The sequence below is a fragment of the Choristoneura fumiferana genome, chromosome 3, assembly GCF_025370935.1.
Source record: "Choristoneura fumiferana chromosome 3, NRCan_CFum_1, whole genome shotgun sequence".
NCBI classification, from domain to species: Eukaryota; Metazoa; Arthropoda; class Insecta; order Lepidoptera; family Tortricidae; genus Choristoneura; species Choristoneura fumiferana.
Window position 1 is genome coordinate 19,229,944 of NC_133474.1, and position 15,444 is coordinate 19,245,387.

The 15,444-nt window shown below is 40.8% G+C and overlaps 1 pseudogene; it reads right to left on the reverse strand.

Annotated features, from left to right (window-relative positions):
• On the reverse strand, nucleotides 1–14,966 carry LOC141426126 (uncharacterized; annotated as a pseudogene).
• Between the last annotated feature and the right edge of the window lie 478 nt (nucleotides 14,967–15,444).

A 15,444-nucleotide genomic window follows, 5' to 3' on the forward strand; every position in this document is an offset into this window, starting at 1 on the left:
TCAGAATGGCGGTGAAAATATCATATCCACTATTAGTATTGGGAATACTGTACCTAAAGGGTCCAAAGAATGTAGATCGGCATCAGACAGTACGTGTGCCTCTGTGCTGGTACCGTTTTCCACTATCTCTTCTATTATCACTGACGAATGGGTCTGGAAAAAAAATGCTTCTTGAGGTATCGGTTTGAACCACAGGTATAGATTACACTAGATTTCGCAAATGCAACTACTTCGCGTGTCCTAACCCCGACCAAACGTCGGGGTGGCCCCATACAAAGACTGACCGCTAACTGACTAATCATGACTAGTGACTGACTCGAGGGCGGCGCATTTGAATCGATTTTGCGCGGACATCGGGGAATTCACATCGCTAATTCGCTTTTGACACGTCACAGTAGATATAAAAAAGTGACACGGTTGGTTTTCATACAAATTGAGGTGTTTGCGTTATCTGTGTAATCTATATCTGTGGGTTTGAACCTATAAGGCCGCCAATGGGAGTTTCTGTGACAGGCCAGGTGGTGCTAGTATCGTGAGATCCGTTTGATAACTTTGACATTTTTTGCTTGGATTCGCGCTGTCATCGTTCATCCACCATTACCTCTCATATTTCGTTTTCTAGAATTTTTTTACCGTACAACGGCAAAAACTACTAGACACTGGCAAAATTGTCCTCCGATGGACAGAGCCATATTTTTTTTAAAAAACAACAACAACAACAACAACAACAACTTTGACATTTGAGTCACGTTTGGGATTGGTTGAAACTAAATGAGGCAGCAGAAAGACTGTAATAAACGGACCTCTCTTTACTAACGCCATCTAGCGATATTTCGCTTGTCAAGTAACCCTCATTGTTTACCAACCTTGTAATTTTATTCTCTTTGTACCTCTCTCTGTTTTTTGTGCTGCTTACTTATAAATCGTGAGTGATCAAATAATCATGAGTTGAGCCGTTTTTTTAATCATGCCTTATAATATCTAGGGACACTTGATATCAACTGACCTTGAACTAACTTGAGTTCTAATGTGTTTTCTGTTTGTATCTGGGCCAATCAACTATTTTACCCGCACTTTGGGCGTCTCCTGCGTTACCAAAATTGTCTCTGACATTACCGAAAAATCGTACTTCCAACAAGATATTTCACGGTTTAATAGGTTGAACTTACGTAGGATGGCATGTATTCATGTACACCATCTATTAAATTACATTAAAAAACATGTTTATTTACTTTGTCAGCCAATTTTTTGAAAATGTCGCAGACAGATTAGTTTCGGTAAAAAATTGATTGACCCGCCTAACAATATTGTTTGCCTTGTGTTTGATTTTTCTTTTTTCTTTAGATATAAACAAGCTTGTGTAATAGGTAATACTAAACAAAGGCAAAGGATAAACAAACCTACTTAAACACATGTCATAATGAAACACCCAATACTCCAGAACAATTTTTTTTTATTTTTCCTACTCATCTGTCTTGTCCCGACCGGGACCGAACCCGGGTTCTCAAACTCCATATAATCAGGTTCTCTAACCACTGGGCTAATCTGGTCGTCTAAAAGCTTAAGTGAGATGAGTTTTACTTACTTGTAAGGTAGGCAGTTGGTTGTTATTGTCGTTGTCGGAAGCGTGGCCGGACGACAGGCCGTCCTCCACGATCGGCAGATGCGTCACGACCACGCGACTTGTATCCATTTGAACTACAACAAATATCATTCAATATAATATAACTATCATAAACTTTAAGTACATAATAAAACTCAAATAAATTATGTGAAGGAGTCCTCTTAGGCTTAATTTGAAGCATGACCACCGCCTGTAGCTCAATCGTAGTGTTGTAGCTCAACCAGTGTTGTAGCTCAACCCCAGTGTTGTAGCCCAACCACAGTGTTGTAGTTCTACCGCCGCAGTGTTGTGGCCCAACCGCAGTGTTGTAGCTCAACCGCAGTGTTGTAGCCCAACCACAGTGTTGTAGCCCAACCACAGTGTTGTAGCCCAACCACAGTGTTGTAGTTCTACCGCCGCAGTTAACTCAACCGCTGCAGTGTTGTAGCTCAATCGTATGGCAAATATGCGTTCCGGGGCAGTGAATGTCTGTGTTTTGAGACAGTTTTGTCTTTCAGAAACCTTTGTCCTCCCTTTTTTCCGAACAAAACGGGGACTATGCAACACTGTGGCATGCTCGATATTTTTATAGTACGGTTTTAAGGGTTATTAAATATGATTCTAATCTAAACTTTGTTTTCACGCCCTTAATAACATACTTTGAAACCCGCACTTAAAAACCTCACGCAACAGTGGCGCCATCTAGAAAGACAAAAAACGATAGCCCTCATTAGCATGATCACCGCAGTGTTGCATCATAGCTCACCTTTCATCTCGCTGAGCTCGTTTTCCATGATGATGAGCGAGAGGTCGCTGCCTTCGCTCGTGTCAGGTGACAGCGCAAGGGGCGCGCGGCGCGGCGGGGCGCGGCGGGGGAGGCCGAGCCGCTCCAGGCCGCGCCTACGCTTAGCTCCGCTACGTTCGGCTCGGGGTAGCACGCGCGTTGTTGCTGGAAGAGATTGAAGTCCATGGTATTGTTTACAGGGTTAAACAGATTAAGGGGCTGTTTCACCATCCATTGATTAGTGTTAACTGGCGGTTAGGTGTGATGCCGTCTCTATTTGTTTTGTTCGAATAGACGGAGACGGCATCACATTTAACCGTCGGTTAACGCTAATCAATGGATGGTGAAACAGCCCCTAAGTTTCTTAATTTAAAATAGCCATAGAATTAAGGGAAACCTTAAATATCAATATGAAATATGTTTTTATTTTAAGTACACTATAATACTTACTTAAAATAAAAACACATTTAACCCTTAGCGGCCACACCTCAGCCAGGCCACATAGCGGCCACATGGAGTAACTCATTACCCCCCCACGCTGAACAACTTAGTTGTATTAAACGGTTCATTTAAATGGCGTTCTAAAAGCTGGTCATATATGTGGAAATTCAGTAAAAATTGTATTTTTTAGGAAAAAATTCATATCTCCGCCATTTTTCAATATTAAGGGCTAAAATTTTAGAGTTTTACGCACAAAATATACCACTCCCATAAAATATAACAGTATTCGCCGATCATTCAAAAAGTATAGTATTTTGAAGGAAAAAAAATTATAAAAATAAAATTGTTCATATATATGAAACTCATAAGTTTATACATCTTATTTTCATAAGCGATAACCCACCTTTTCTAATTTCACTTTCCTATGTCCAGCAGTGGACTACTTTAGCTGACGTTGATAATGATGATGACTAATTTTCTTAATTTCTATTTCAAGTTAATTGTTTTCGTCTAATTTAATGTCTCTTAAAATATTATTACTTAATTTGTTAGCACCTTATTTATTAGTTATTCTTCAACTCCGAAGAATTCCATTTGAGAGGCCAAAAGGTAAACCCCTAGCCTACCATGACTTAGAAATGTATACTAACCTGTAACCCCAAGAAGTTAGTATGGTTGTGGGCCGTGTGTGGAGAGTCTAGCGTATCAGCGTGCGGCCACTCCGCGTCGCTGCCTTCGACTCCATTCTCCGACGGACAGTCTTGCGTCTGCCGACGGAGCTCGTAGTCTAACTCCTATGGACCAAAAAGAAGGTGAGCCACTTGTTCGTTCACGTTACTTATTCGGGCCATCGAGAAAAAAGAACTTTTTTTTTTTGCGGTTCCCTAAAAGGAAATAAGTTTTATGTTAAATATTCCATTTTTAATACAAGTTTTTTTTGCTGATTGAAAGTTTTTTTTTATGCTGCAATTGCATTATGTCATCCAACTTACATTCTTAAATTTTTTTTTTCGTGATTTTTGACATTTTTTTTTTTATTGTATAACTGTTTTTAATAAATTATTATTGTATTAGTTACTTACATTAAATATGTATACCGAATTTCAAGTCAATCCGACCAATGTAAGTAGGTACAAGTAAACTTGCACTATTTGACCCAACGACAGGTGTCTGTCAGTCTGTCTGTAGATAGAGACCCGTTTTGTCAAGAACGCGTGGAGGTATCAAGCTGTAATTAATATCAAATACTCAAGTGTGCTGCTAATACCTATTCTATTACTCAATACTATATTTCGGCTTAGGAGAGGGGCTCCGCTAACACTGAATATTAATAGATATCTACAAATTTGTACAGAACCCTAGTCCCAGTCTTTTTAAAGTAGCTATACACTGTTCAACTTAAAAAAAAAACCAACAACCGTTCCTGTACTTTTTTCATAGTCCACCTAGAAATATCGTTTAATCGATATTTCTTACCTGAAAATTAACGATCTCATCGTGACTATTAAGCTGCGTATGCGCCGCGACGGCGGGACATCTGAAGAACTCTTCTAGAACCTTCCTCGTCTCCGAGAACTCGTACAAATAGTCGAACGCCGCCGAGCCCGACGGTGGCGTCACGTCTCTGCTCTCTGTCACTATACGCTGCAAGGAAAGAGACTGGATTACAGATGAGAGATTTGTCAGTTGTAAGTTGAGTTCATGATATTACCTACCTTAAATTTGCGGGCATAATAAATATGAAACTAACAAGTTTTTTTTTATTATGAGAGGGAATCAAATGAGAAGTGGGTCATTTGATGGGAAATGATCGCCACCATCCATGATTATCAACAACTCAAGGAAAGGTTTGATTAATCCTTTTAGTGGAGAAAATATTTAAAAATCGATAGTGCAGTTAGAAAAAAACAATAGGTATTAGGAATGATGCGATTTCTTACAATTCCAATATCGCTAGATGGCGCCATAGAGAAGAGGTCCCGTGACACATATTTCAAACGGGACTCACGATGCTAATGCCATCTAGGGAAATTAGTACAAATAGATAGATGAACTATATATCGCTAGATGGCGTTGGTATCGCAAGGTTCGTTTGACATTTGTACTCTATTGAACTAGTCTACAAGCCAATGGACTAATAGCAGATAAAAATATACCTTTAAAACGTATGAACTAACCTGTGGAAATCCGGGTCTAGGTGACCTGACAGGCTGGGCCTTCTGACTGCCGATGCCATATCTCCGCGGCGAACCTTCATATTCGGCAATAGGTAGCTCTCCAATCACTCTTGTGAATCTCCCTTTAAAAATAAAAAATAAATATTTAAGGTAAGTATGTCATTTTGGTACTTTCGGCGTCACTGCTAATATCAAGTAAGTTTTGTAAATCTCAAATAAAATCCAGGCAATTTGAAATTCCAGTGGTAGGACGATTAAGAGATATACAAAGAAAAAGAAAGTATCAGCTCATTGGAGTAATATTTGGAATATACTCTTTTGGAAGATCCCTTAATATTAGCAATCTCTCCAAATATAAATGGGCAGGTAGAAAGCCTTCATAGGTTAATAGTGAAACTTTTAATTAAAGGTTTTATGGCCACTTCTTCCACAAAACTATTTTTATGCCACTAGTAACTTATGGATTTTACTATCTGAAAATAAATGATTTTATTTATTTAAAGGTCTCAAGTTCAGTAGTGTCTAAATTATTGGAATTACTTATCAATTTTTTAAACCAGATTTAACCTTCAGATTTATTTGTTCCGGCAATTGGCCTTACCTTCCCCAACATGAAACTTAGCTATTTGTTGGAATGTTAGGTAGTATTTTTTCAAAGTGTGTCGCACTAAGTTTGTTTTCATTTACTTGCAGAAATTTATTTAACAGAATATTTTAGATTATGTATCGTTTTAGCTCTGCAACAAAAATCATGCAAGTTGCTTTACATTGCGAGACCGTAAAGCCAACGAATTTGTAGTGGTTAATCGGGCGCCGAAATGTAATACGACTTGCACGATTTTTCTTTGGGCTGAGCTTTTTAAAATAACTCGCTGCAACTCACGCTAAGTTTAGGATAAAAATTGTTTATAGCTTTCGCGTAGGTTTTCTCTCTCGCACAAACCTTTATCTTCGTCGCCGGACATCCAGACCCCCGACGGACTGGCATCACTCCTCTCCTCCCCAGGACTCGACTCACTCTCACTCACTTCACTCTTATTGTTCATTAGATCACTGTCACCGTTTTTCATATTGTCTAAAGTCCTTTTCACACTCAAATCGATCTCGTTATCACTTGCATCCGGGTCCGTCCGAAGACCTAAGGACACAGAATTCAATATCACTGAAAATAAAGGAGAGAAAAAAAAGAGTAAATCAATTGGAAAAGGTGGGTACAATACAAAGGGTAGGAAGAAATTAACGAGATCAAATATACAAAAATGAAGACTATAAGCTTTTACAGACAGCTTCTTCTATGGACTGGCAAGACCCGTGGGCAAGACAATGTCTGATGAGTTCTGAATCTAAAAGGAGTTCGTTTCTTTTACATGAATTGATACAAGCACTATTAAGACATAGCAAGAAGAAGAATCTCAAAGATTAGAAGGGCGTTCTCTTAGACTGTTGAGATTTTTTCCAAAATAGCCGCTAGAAATAAGTTTGTTTAATGCTTATTTTAGTGATGTCTGTATATTTTCTTTCGGTTGTTAGGGAAAAATCGAATTCAACTCAAGCTTTGTAATTTTATGAACGCGAGACAGTGTCTTTCGCGTTCCTTTAAATAATTTCACAGGATAATCCTAACCACAAGTTCAATTCATTAAATATTTAAGTTTTTAAGATATAGAGCACGCTACTCGTGATTTCTTCCCAAATTTACGATACTTAAAAATACTTCTTGCATATTGCTGGCCGTTTTTAAAATACTACTTGCATATTGCTAATTAAGTATTTAAATAATCTTTAGTTTCATTGAAACACAATTTCAAAACAATACCCATATTAAATTGCAGTCGAAATGTTAAAATACTAGCGGGAAAAAACCGTACATTCTAAGAGCACGCAAAGTAAACCGAATTTAATCACCTTTCCAATCCTCATTGTCGTCAAACACAACGACCTCGCCGTCTGCTACGACGGCTATGGGGCTACTCTTTGTGCTGACGTCATTGGTCTTATGGGGGTCCAGTATGGGGGAGCTATTCTTGGGGATCCCCATGGTGCCTTCGCGGGTGTCCCGATCCCCATTCGTGTATGTCGGCGACGTGTGTCGTGATATCATTTTTTTGGGCTCATTGTTTATCCTGTGCAAGTTTATCTGGAAAGAATTCTAGTTTTATAGCTAAGTATATCTAGTATCTAGGTACGTAAGGGTGACGCTAGAGTTCTCGCGAGTATACTGTCACAATTTTTGAATGTTACCTTTAATGTTAATAATCATGCCTGTATTGTTTGCCACAGAAACCCCTGCCGGGTATACTGGGAAGTTCATTTGAAAGCTAATCCAACAGAATTATAGAATACCTAATCAAAATAAGTTTTAGGTGTTAAATTAGATTGCAATGTACGAGGAATGGGGTAAATTCTTGGGTAAAAAAAAATCTACTTGGTCCGTCAGCATTTTTTTGTCAATCAAACAATAAATGACAACGAACTAAAAGAATTTCCTTGCTCACCCGCGACCTTACGATAGCTAAGCTTATGCAAAATATGCGTGTTCATGCAGTTCCTCCACCTCCACACTGTAAGAACACACACAAATCACACAAACCCATCTATCACCACCACCACACTACACTGACGCGTTTCGAACTCAAACAGAGCTTATCTTCAGAGTGACACAACCGTACACCATGCTACCAGTTGTTAGACATCAGTCAGTCAGTCAGTCAGTTGTCAGTCTTTTAATTATTATCTATCTAAATTATCTATCTAATTATCTATCTTTCCATTATTAGATATCTAGCCTATGTATTTGGCAAATTATGATTGGAGTATCATAATCATAATCATTATAGAAATTAATGAGGTCTCCTTGACAGGAAAAATATCGCTAGATGGCGTTAGTATCTAGAGGTCCGTTTGACGTTACAGGCTTGCTTGTGATTGGCTCATTTAGCTATTTATCCAATCACATTTGTGACGCAAATGTCAAGTTTGTCAAACCTTGCGATACTAGCGCCATCTAGCCAGTCACGGAAACCCTCATTGGACGCTAGCGTCGCCCTTAATTTGAGTAGAGTTAAACAGCAATCCACCAGCCCAATACAATGGTAAACTTAACAAAACATCAAATGACAGATCGGGGACAGGCAACGTGCATAATGGCTGATGAGTACAAACAAACAGAACGTATAATATGACGAATAGAAGAACCGGCTACCTGGCTAAAGAGCCAGATAGCTATTTTCCCGACAGTCAGGACGCGATACTCGAATTCATTAAGTACCTACTCAAATTGTTATTGCAGAGAATATCTCTTTGAATAAAAAAATAAATAATCGAGTAGGTACCTACATTGCACCCGTTAAGTAATACTAATAAGCCATATCGCCTATACAAGGTGTTAATTAAATAACTGAAAATATATCATTATTTTAAAAGATATTCGTCTGTTTTGCTAAGTCAGTAATTCTACTTCATTTCTAACTCTACACTTATAATTTGTATTTGTCAGTTGCGCTTTGACGTTTTTAGAAGAAAAACACACATTGACAGCAAAACGGCCAGTATTAAATTATCGAAATAGTATGCAACCTCGCTGAAATATTTAATTAGCGCATGTTGCAGTCGTAACTTTTAGACTGGGCGCAATAAAAAAAAGGATTTTAAAACACAAACACAACCTAATTTAAAACATAGTGTAATCGATTCTACTCTCGATTCTGAGCAAACTACTTTCTGGTTTTCAGTTATTTAATTAACACCTTGTATATAATACGCGGCCTATTGCAGGACACAAGCTTCCCTTCAGAATGAGGTCTTTTGGCCATAGTTCTCACGCGGGTTCAGTGCAGATTTTAATCTTCACACCATTGAATTTCCTCGCCAGGTGTCTGCAGGTTTCCTACGATGTTTTCCTTCGCTATAAAGTTCATGGAAATTTAAAGGAGCCCGAGGTCGAACCCACGAGCCCACGATCATACCACAACCACAACCACGCCTAAAGGGCATAGGTCAAATTACTAGCTACCATGATGTAAATAATTCTATGAATATAGAAAAAAATATATGCGTAATTATAATAACTAGTAGGACAGGCGAAAAGCAATACCGGTTATGGACAAAAATACAAAAAATGGTTTACTATTCATCATTTTATAAGTTCTGTTACAACTACACAAATGCTGGGAACTATAAAACATTCTCTAAAGATTTAAGAGTTGGTATTTATCGTGTTAGATTTCTTTGTGGAGTTGGTGACGCAAATTTCATTACAGCCGATTCTATAGTATAACTTGATTCTTATATTCCCTCGTTCATAAGTTGCAACTTTTCTGTTAGTTTAGAAAAAACGTAAACAACTGTTTTGAAATGTGAGAGAGATGGTTAAACCGAAAGTCTGTAAAGAAATCTAACACATAAAATACCGTAAAATTACAAGAGAAAAAAGTCTATTTCAATTCTAGGATCATAATCATTACGACCAATCGGCCATTTTAAATTTAAGTCTTCCGTCATACGAGATCACCAGTGGCATAGCCAGTGGTTAGATCTTCAGCGTGAAAGGACGAGCAAAAATAATGAGTCACTTTTCCCTGCAGAGTTGTAACTTGTAGTGAAACGAATACATTATTTTGTTATTACCAAGTGTAGGTATATCGAAACTTTAAACAAGCTCAGTTACAGATTGCCACAATTGAATTTAATCATGGGCATACTGTCTTGGCGTCAGTTTATTTTTAACGGTTCTCGACTAATCCTTCTGTAAGTAACCGTCTTACTTTGTGTGGTCCCAGCAGCGTTGCCAGACGTCTTGATTTTGGTCCAAACTTAAATGTCCCTCGCGTGAGACTCAGTCCCGCTTTTGGGGGATTGCTTAGTTTGAAATTTAAATAAAATTATAACACAAAAAAGGTTCGTATTTCAAACCAATTAATTGGATTTTTTTTCCCGCTTTCGACGAAATATTACCGGTTTATTAGTCGAAAGCTTAAAAAAAACTCGCTTTGCTCGAAAAAATCTGGCAACGCTCGCGGTGTAAACTTGTTTATGGTTATATTTTTTATTGAGTCCTTACCTCATTGCTATGGTTGTCCGAATATTCGATGGTGTCTTTCCCCAGCGACCGCACCTTGTTCCGCAGGTTGTGCTTGTGTGTGTTGTTATGTCTGAGCTTCCTCACCGCTTTGGTCCGGCTCTGCGAGTATAGCTCGCGACCTCCTGCTATTTCTATTATCCTGGTAACAAAGAGAAAATACTCTCCTCAAAAATAAAATAGGTCCCTCAATTAGTTCCATTATCACATAACTTTTTGTTAATAATTTCGTTTTTAATACAAGCTTTTTTGCTGACTGTACTTTTTGTTGGCTGCACTTGCATTGTCATCCAAACTACATTTTCGTACCAAATTTCAAGTCACTGCCATTAACTGTTGAGAAGTTCCGTCCTGCGGAGACAATCCTGGCCGGACTACCAGGACGCTGTCTATTTATTGTATTGTCACCAGATTTATATAGGTATGCCAAAATTTCTAGTCAATCCGACTACATGAATTGGGTCAAATTTAGCTTCCAAGATTTGACCCAAACAAATAAAAATAAACAAACAGGGCAAGCTAAAGAAAAGCTTGTTTTATTTTGTCAATTAAACAAAAAATTATGAAGATTATAGCCAACTAGAAGAATTCGGTTATCGCTTTTAGCTCGGTGTAACGTCACGACGAGCCCCTCCCTTTCCACAAAAACTTATTTGATTTTAGGAAAACATTACTTTGATTTCAGGCTTTTCGCTCACAAGATACTCGGGGGCTGTTTCACCGTCCATTGATTAGTGTTAACAGACGGTTAAATGTGATGCCGTCTCTATTTGTTTTGTTCGAAAAGACGGAGATGGCATCACATTTAACCGTCAGTTAACACTAATCAAAGCCCCTCAGTGTTGGTTTGTGCCATGCTTTTTAGTATTCCGTATAGCCGAAAGAATACAGACCTTATAGGATCACTCATGTGCCTGTCTATCTATCACAGGCTCCACAAACTAAGTTGAAACTCTGCACACTTTGTACTAACTAGGTAGATGTCGTTCATTTTGTAAGTAGGTATGCATAGATATAGAAAGAAAATATAGCAGTCAAAGCAACAATTCTAGTGTAAACAGATGTAAACAATATCATGCATTTTGCATGAAGTTTTCGTAGCACCCACGTCTGAGGAGTGAATCGTATCAAATATTCACTGCATATTGTTGGAAACAGACTTGTTTTGTGAATGCACCGTTTAATCTTAAGCAGTCTAGACGTCACATATATTCTACGGGATACAGACCGCGATTAGGTAATTAAGTACCTTTAATTAGCACTCGATTTTTCTATGCGTCTACTAGCAGCGGTTCCCAAGCTTTTTTAGTTTGCAGCGCACTTATTGGGAGGGTGCAAAGTACTAGGTGGGGGTGATTCAATCTATCGCAGCGCTCATAGTGGCCAAAAGAAGAAATAATCTAGGCTCTGTCATCTGTCATACTCATATGAATCTGTCATTAACAAAGCAATTTGTATAGACTTTAACTACCTAATTTTAGTAATAGATGTTTGCGTTATGATGCGAGCTTGAATTATTGAACACTGTCCCTGTTTTGTACTTAATTCCTCTACATCTCGGACATGACCAGCAACAATTTTCCTTACGAAACGGTTTGTGGTTGAAATTTTATATTGAGTGATACTCACAAAACCGGTCTTCAAAATGATACTCAAACTGACTACAAACCGACCGAAAAGACCGTAACGTCAAAAAAACCTCACGATACTAACGCCATCTAGCGATATTTCGCCTCTTTTAGCCCTCAATGAGTAGTTTTCTGGGTTTCTAAATATTTTGGTATTTAGTCCGTCAGAAAGTATTGGATATGTATTTTTTCTTTTCACAAACAAACAAAAAATGTGGTGAAAAAAAAGTTAATGCCTCATATAGTTAATGGATGCGCAATACGAACACCAACATGCTTACCCGTTTTACGAGTACCTCCCTTACATGACGACAAAACACTAATGAGGTTCGAAATTGGGTTACGGGCTCGATGCCGTGGCCATACCCAGTCTCTTAGTTGGTAGCATCGACATCTATGTATAGACTGCACTTTCTTACTTATTTGTTCACAGAGCGGATTTGTGAACCTTACTACAGTTTGTTGACGTCCGTAACAGGGTTGTACAAAGTAATATGGATTGATTGAGTGCCGCGCGTTTTGTTCCAAACAGCCAGTCTAGTGCCGTAAGGTACATAGATGTCATGGTTTGTAGTTGAGTACGAGCTGGCTGCCCCGTTCGTCTAACGATGCGTTATGACTAGTTTTAGTACAAGCAACAAAACACTGATGAGTTTCGAAATGAGGGCTATCGTTTTGTCTCACTAGATGGCGCATGTTGCGTGAGTTTTAAGTGTGGCTTTCAAGTCTGTTATTACGGGCGTTAAAACAAAGTTAGATTAAAATCGTATTTAAAACCGTACCATAAAAATATCCAGCAACCACAGTGTTGCTTAGTCCCGTTTTGTTCGGAAAAAGACAGGACAAAAGTTTCCGAAAGACATGTTATGCAAAATATTTACAAAAAAAATCTTATTATAAATAAAACCGCGTGGCTCACCCAAAAACTATGAGATTTGACTTCGGAGACCTCACGCTACACTAGCGCCTCTAGCGGCGAATTCATTCGCGATAGCCCTCATTGGGTATAGGCTCGATGCTGTAACCATACCTAGAGTCTCTTAATTTGTAGGCACCCCCCTTGGAGTTGAGTATGACGAGCTGGCTGTCCCTCTCCTCGTCCGAAGACGCGTTGTTGATGTTGAGCTCGCGGCCCTCCAGCCCCGAGTTCAATCTGGAATGACAGGAAGAATGGTGAGTGTTAGCGATGATAACACGGGAGATATGTATGAACCCTGACCTTATTGTTTAACGCAATTGGAATCACAATCGTTTTCTCCACTTCTTTCTGTCACACGGTATAAGATGTGGCTAGAAAGAGACGGTGAATGCGACAGTACGTCCTCTTGTCATAGTCAGAACAGTTTGTAGAAAGAAAGATTGAATATTTATCGTTAGAACAAACGCTGAGGAAATAAAACATGGCCAAAAATTATACTTAACTAGGGCAATGGCCATAGCTTTCAATGGGTACAAACAAATAACATACCTACAAGTAAAGGAAAAAAAACACGCGTGGTGCTCGTATAAGGACATGGCAAAGTTCATTTTGAGGCTTCCGGCGTCTCTGGATTCGTATTTATAGCAGTGCAGTCTCCAACTCCCTTTCCTTCTTTCTTCCCTCCCTTTCTTTTTCTTTTCTTTTTTCCCTTTCTTTTTTTGACCCTTTTTCGGTGACAATTGGTGTCATCACCATACAATTTATTGTAATTTTGCTTGTATAGTTATATATTATTGTTTTTTGTGTTTGGTGGTGGTACTGTTGGGGCCGTTAATAAATCATTTTTCTTTCTTTCTTTCTTTCTTTCTTTCTTTCCAACTCTGTTCCTGCCTAGCAGAATACTCTCAACATTAAAACAGTCCCTATTTAGCAGCACCCGCATTCTGCCAAGGCCCAAGGACTACAGCGCCAGCGTGAAGTCTGCTGCTCACCTGTCGTGTTGACGCTCCTGGGCCGGCAGTGGAGAGCAGCGCTGGCGTGGAGACTGCTGTTCACCTGTCGTGTTGATGCTCCTGGGCCGGCAGTAGAGGACAGCGGTGGCGTGGAGTCTGCTGCTCACTTGCCACGTTGATGCAAGCTCCTGGGCCGGTAGTGCAGAACCAGTGGTGTTGGAGACTGTTACTCACCTGTGTCGCGTTGATGCATTCTCCTGAGCCGCAGTGGAGGACAGCGGTGGCGTGGAGTCTGCTGCTCACTTGCCACGTTGATGCAAGCTCCTGGGCCGGAGTGCAGAACAGTGGTGGTGTGGAGACTGTTACTCACCTGTGTCGCGTTGATGCATTCTCCTGAGCCGGCAGTAGAGGACAGCGGTGGCGTGGAGTCTGCTGCTCACTTGCCGCGTTGATGCAAGCTCCTGGGCCGGTAGTGCAGAACAGTGGTGGTGTGGAGACTGTTACTCACCTGTGTCGCGTTGATGCATTCTCCTGAGCCGGCAGTAGAGGACAGCGGTGGCGTGGAGTCTGCTGCTCACTTGCCACGTTGATGCAAGGTCCTGGCCCGGTAGTGCAGAACAGTGGTGGTGTGGAGACTGTTACTCACCTGTGTCGCGTTGATGCATTCTCCTGAGCCGGCAGTAGAGGACAGCGGTGGCGTGGAGTCTACTGCTCACTTGCCACGTTGATGCAAGCTCCTGGGCCGGTAGTGCAGAACAGTGGTGGTGTGGAGACTGCTACTCACCTGTGTCGCGTTGATGCATTATCCTGAGCCGGCAGTAGAGGACAGCGGTGGCGTGGAGTCTGCTGCTCACTTGCCGCGTTGATGCAAGCTCCTGGGCCGGTAGTGCAGAACAGTGGTAGTGTGGAGACTGCTGCTCACCTGTGTCGTGTTGATGCTCCTGGGCCGGCAGTGGAGGACAGCGGTGGCGTGGAGTCTGCTGCTCACTTGCCACGTTGATGCAAGGTCCTGGGCCGGTAGTGCAGAACAGTGGTGGTGTGGAGACTGTTACTCACCTGTGTCGCGTTGATGCATTCTCCTGAGCCGGCAGTAGAGGACAGCGGTGGCGTGGAGTCTGCTGCTCACTTGCCGCCTTGATGCAAGCTCCTGGGCCGGTAGTGCAGAACAGTGGTGGCGTAGAGTCTTGCTTACTTGTCGTCTTCACGCATGCTCCTGCAGTGGAGAACACCGCTGGCCTGGAGACTGCAGCTCACCTGTCGTGCTGATGCATGCTCCTGGGCCGGCACTTGGGGAACAGGCGCGTGATGCCGCGTCGGAGCCGGGCGTGGAGTCCGCCCGCGCGTCCGCGCGCAGCGCGCCAGCGCTCATGTCGTCGCCACGGTCACGCCTGCACCCGCGCTGGCACTGGAACAACCAACACTCATCTCAACGTACCATTTTTCTGGCCCTACTACCAAGAAGAGAAGAAAAATACAATGAAGACTTGGTCGTATGGTCTTCAACCTTTGCATTTCCCCTAAAGGAAGGAATGGCGTGTCTTTAGGGTATGCGCGCACGAGCAACTTTTGTCTCCGCGACTATTTTGTCTCTCACATCAAATCTATGGGTTCGTATGGAAGTGCGCACACGTAGCGACGCGACTACCCATAAACTTGATGTTTGAGACAAAATAGTAGCGGAGACAAAAGTTGCTCGTGCGCGCATACCATTAACGTGACGGTACTTTACATAAACTGAAGTGAATATCAGTAGGAAGGTTGGCTAAGCAAAGTTTTTTTGAAGAAAAGCAAATCCAATTTTTTTTCTTGATGGTCCTTGTAAGTACCTACTATAGAGCGACGAACGGCAGCAGCTCTTTAAT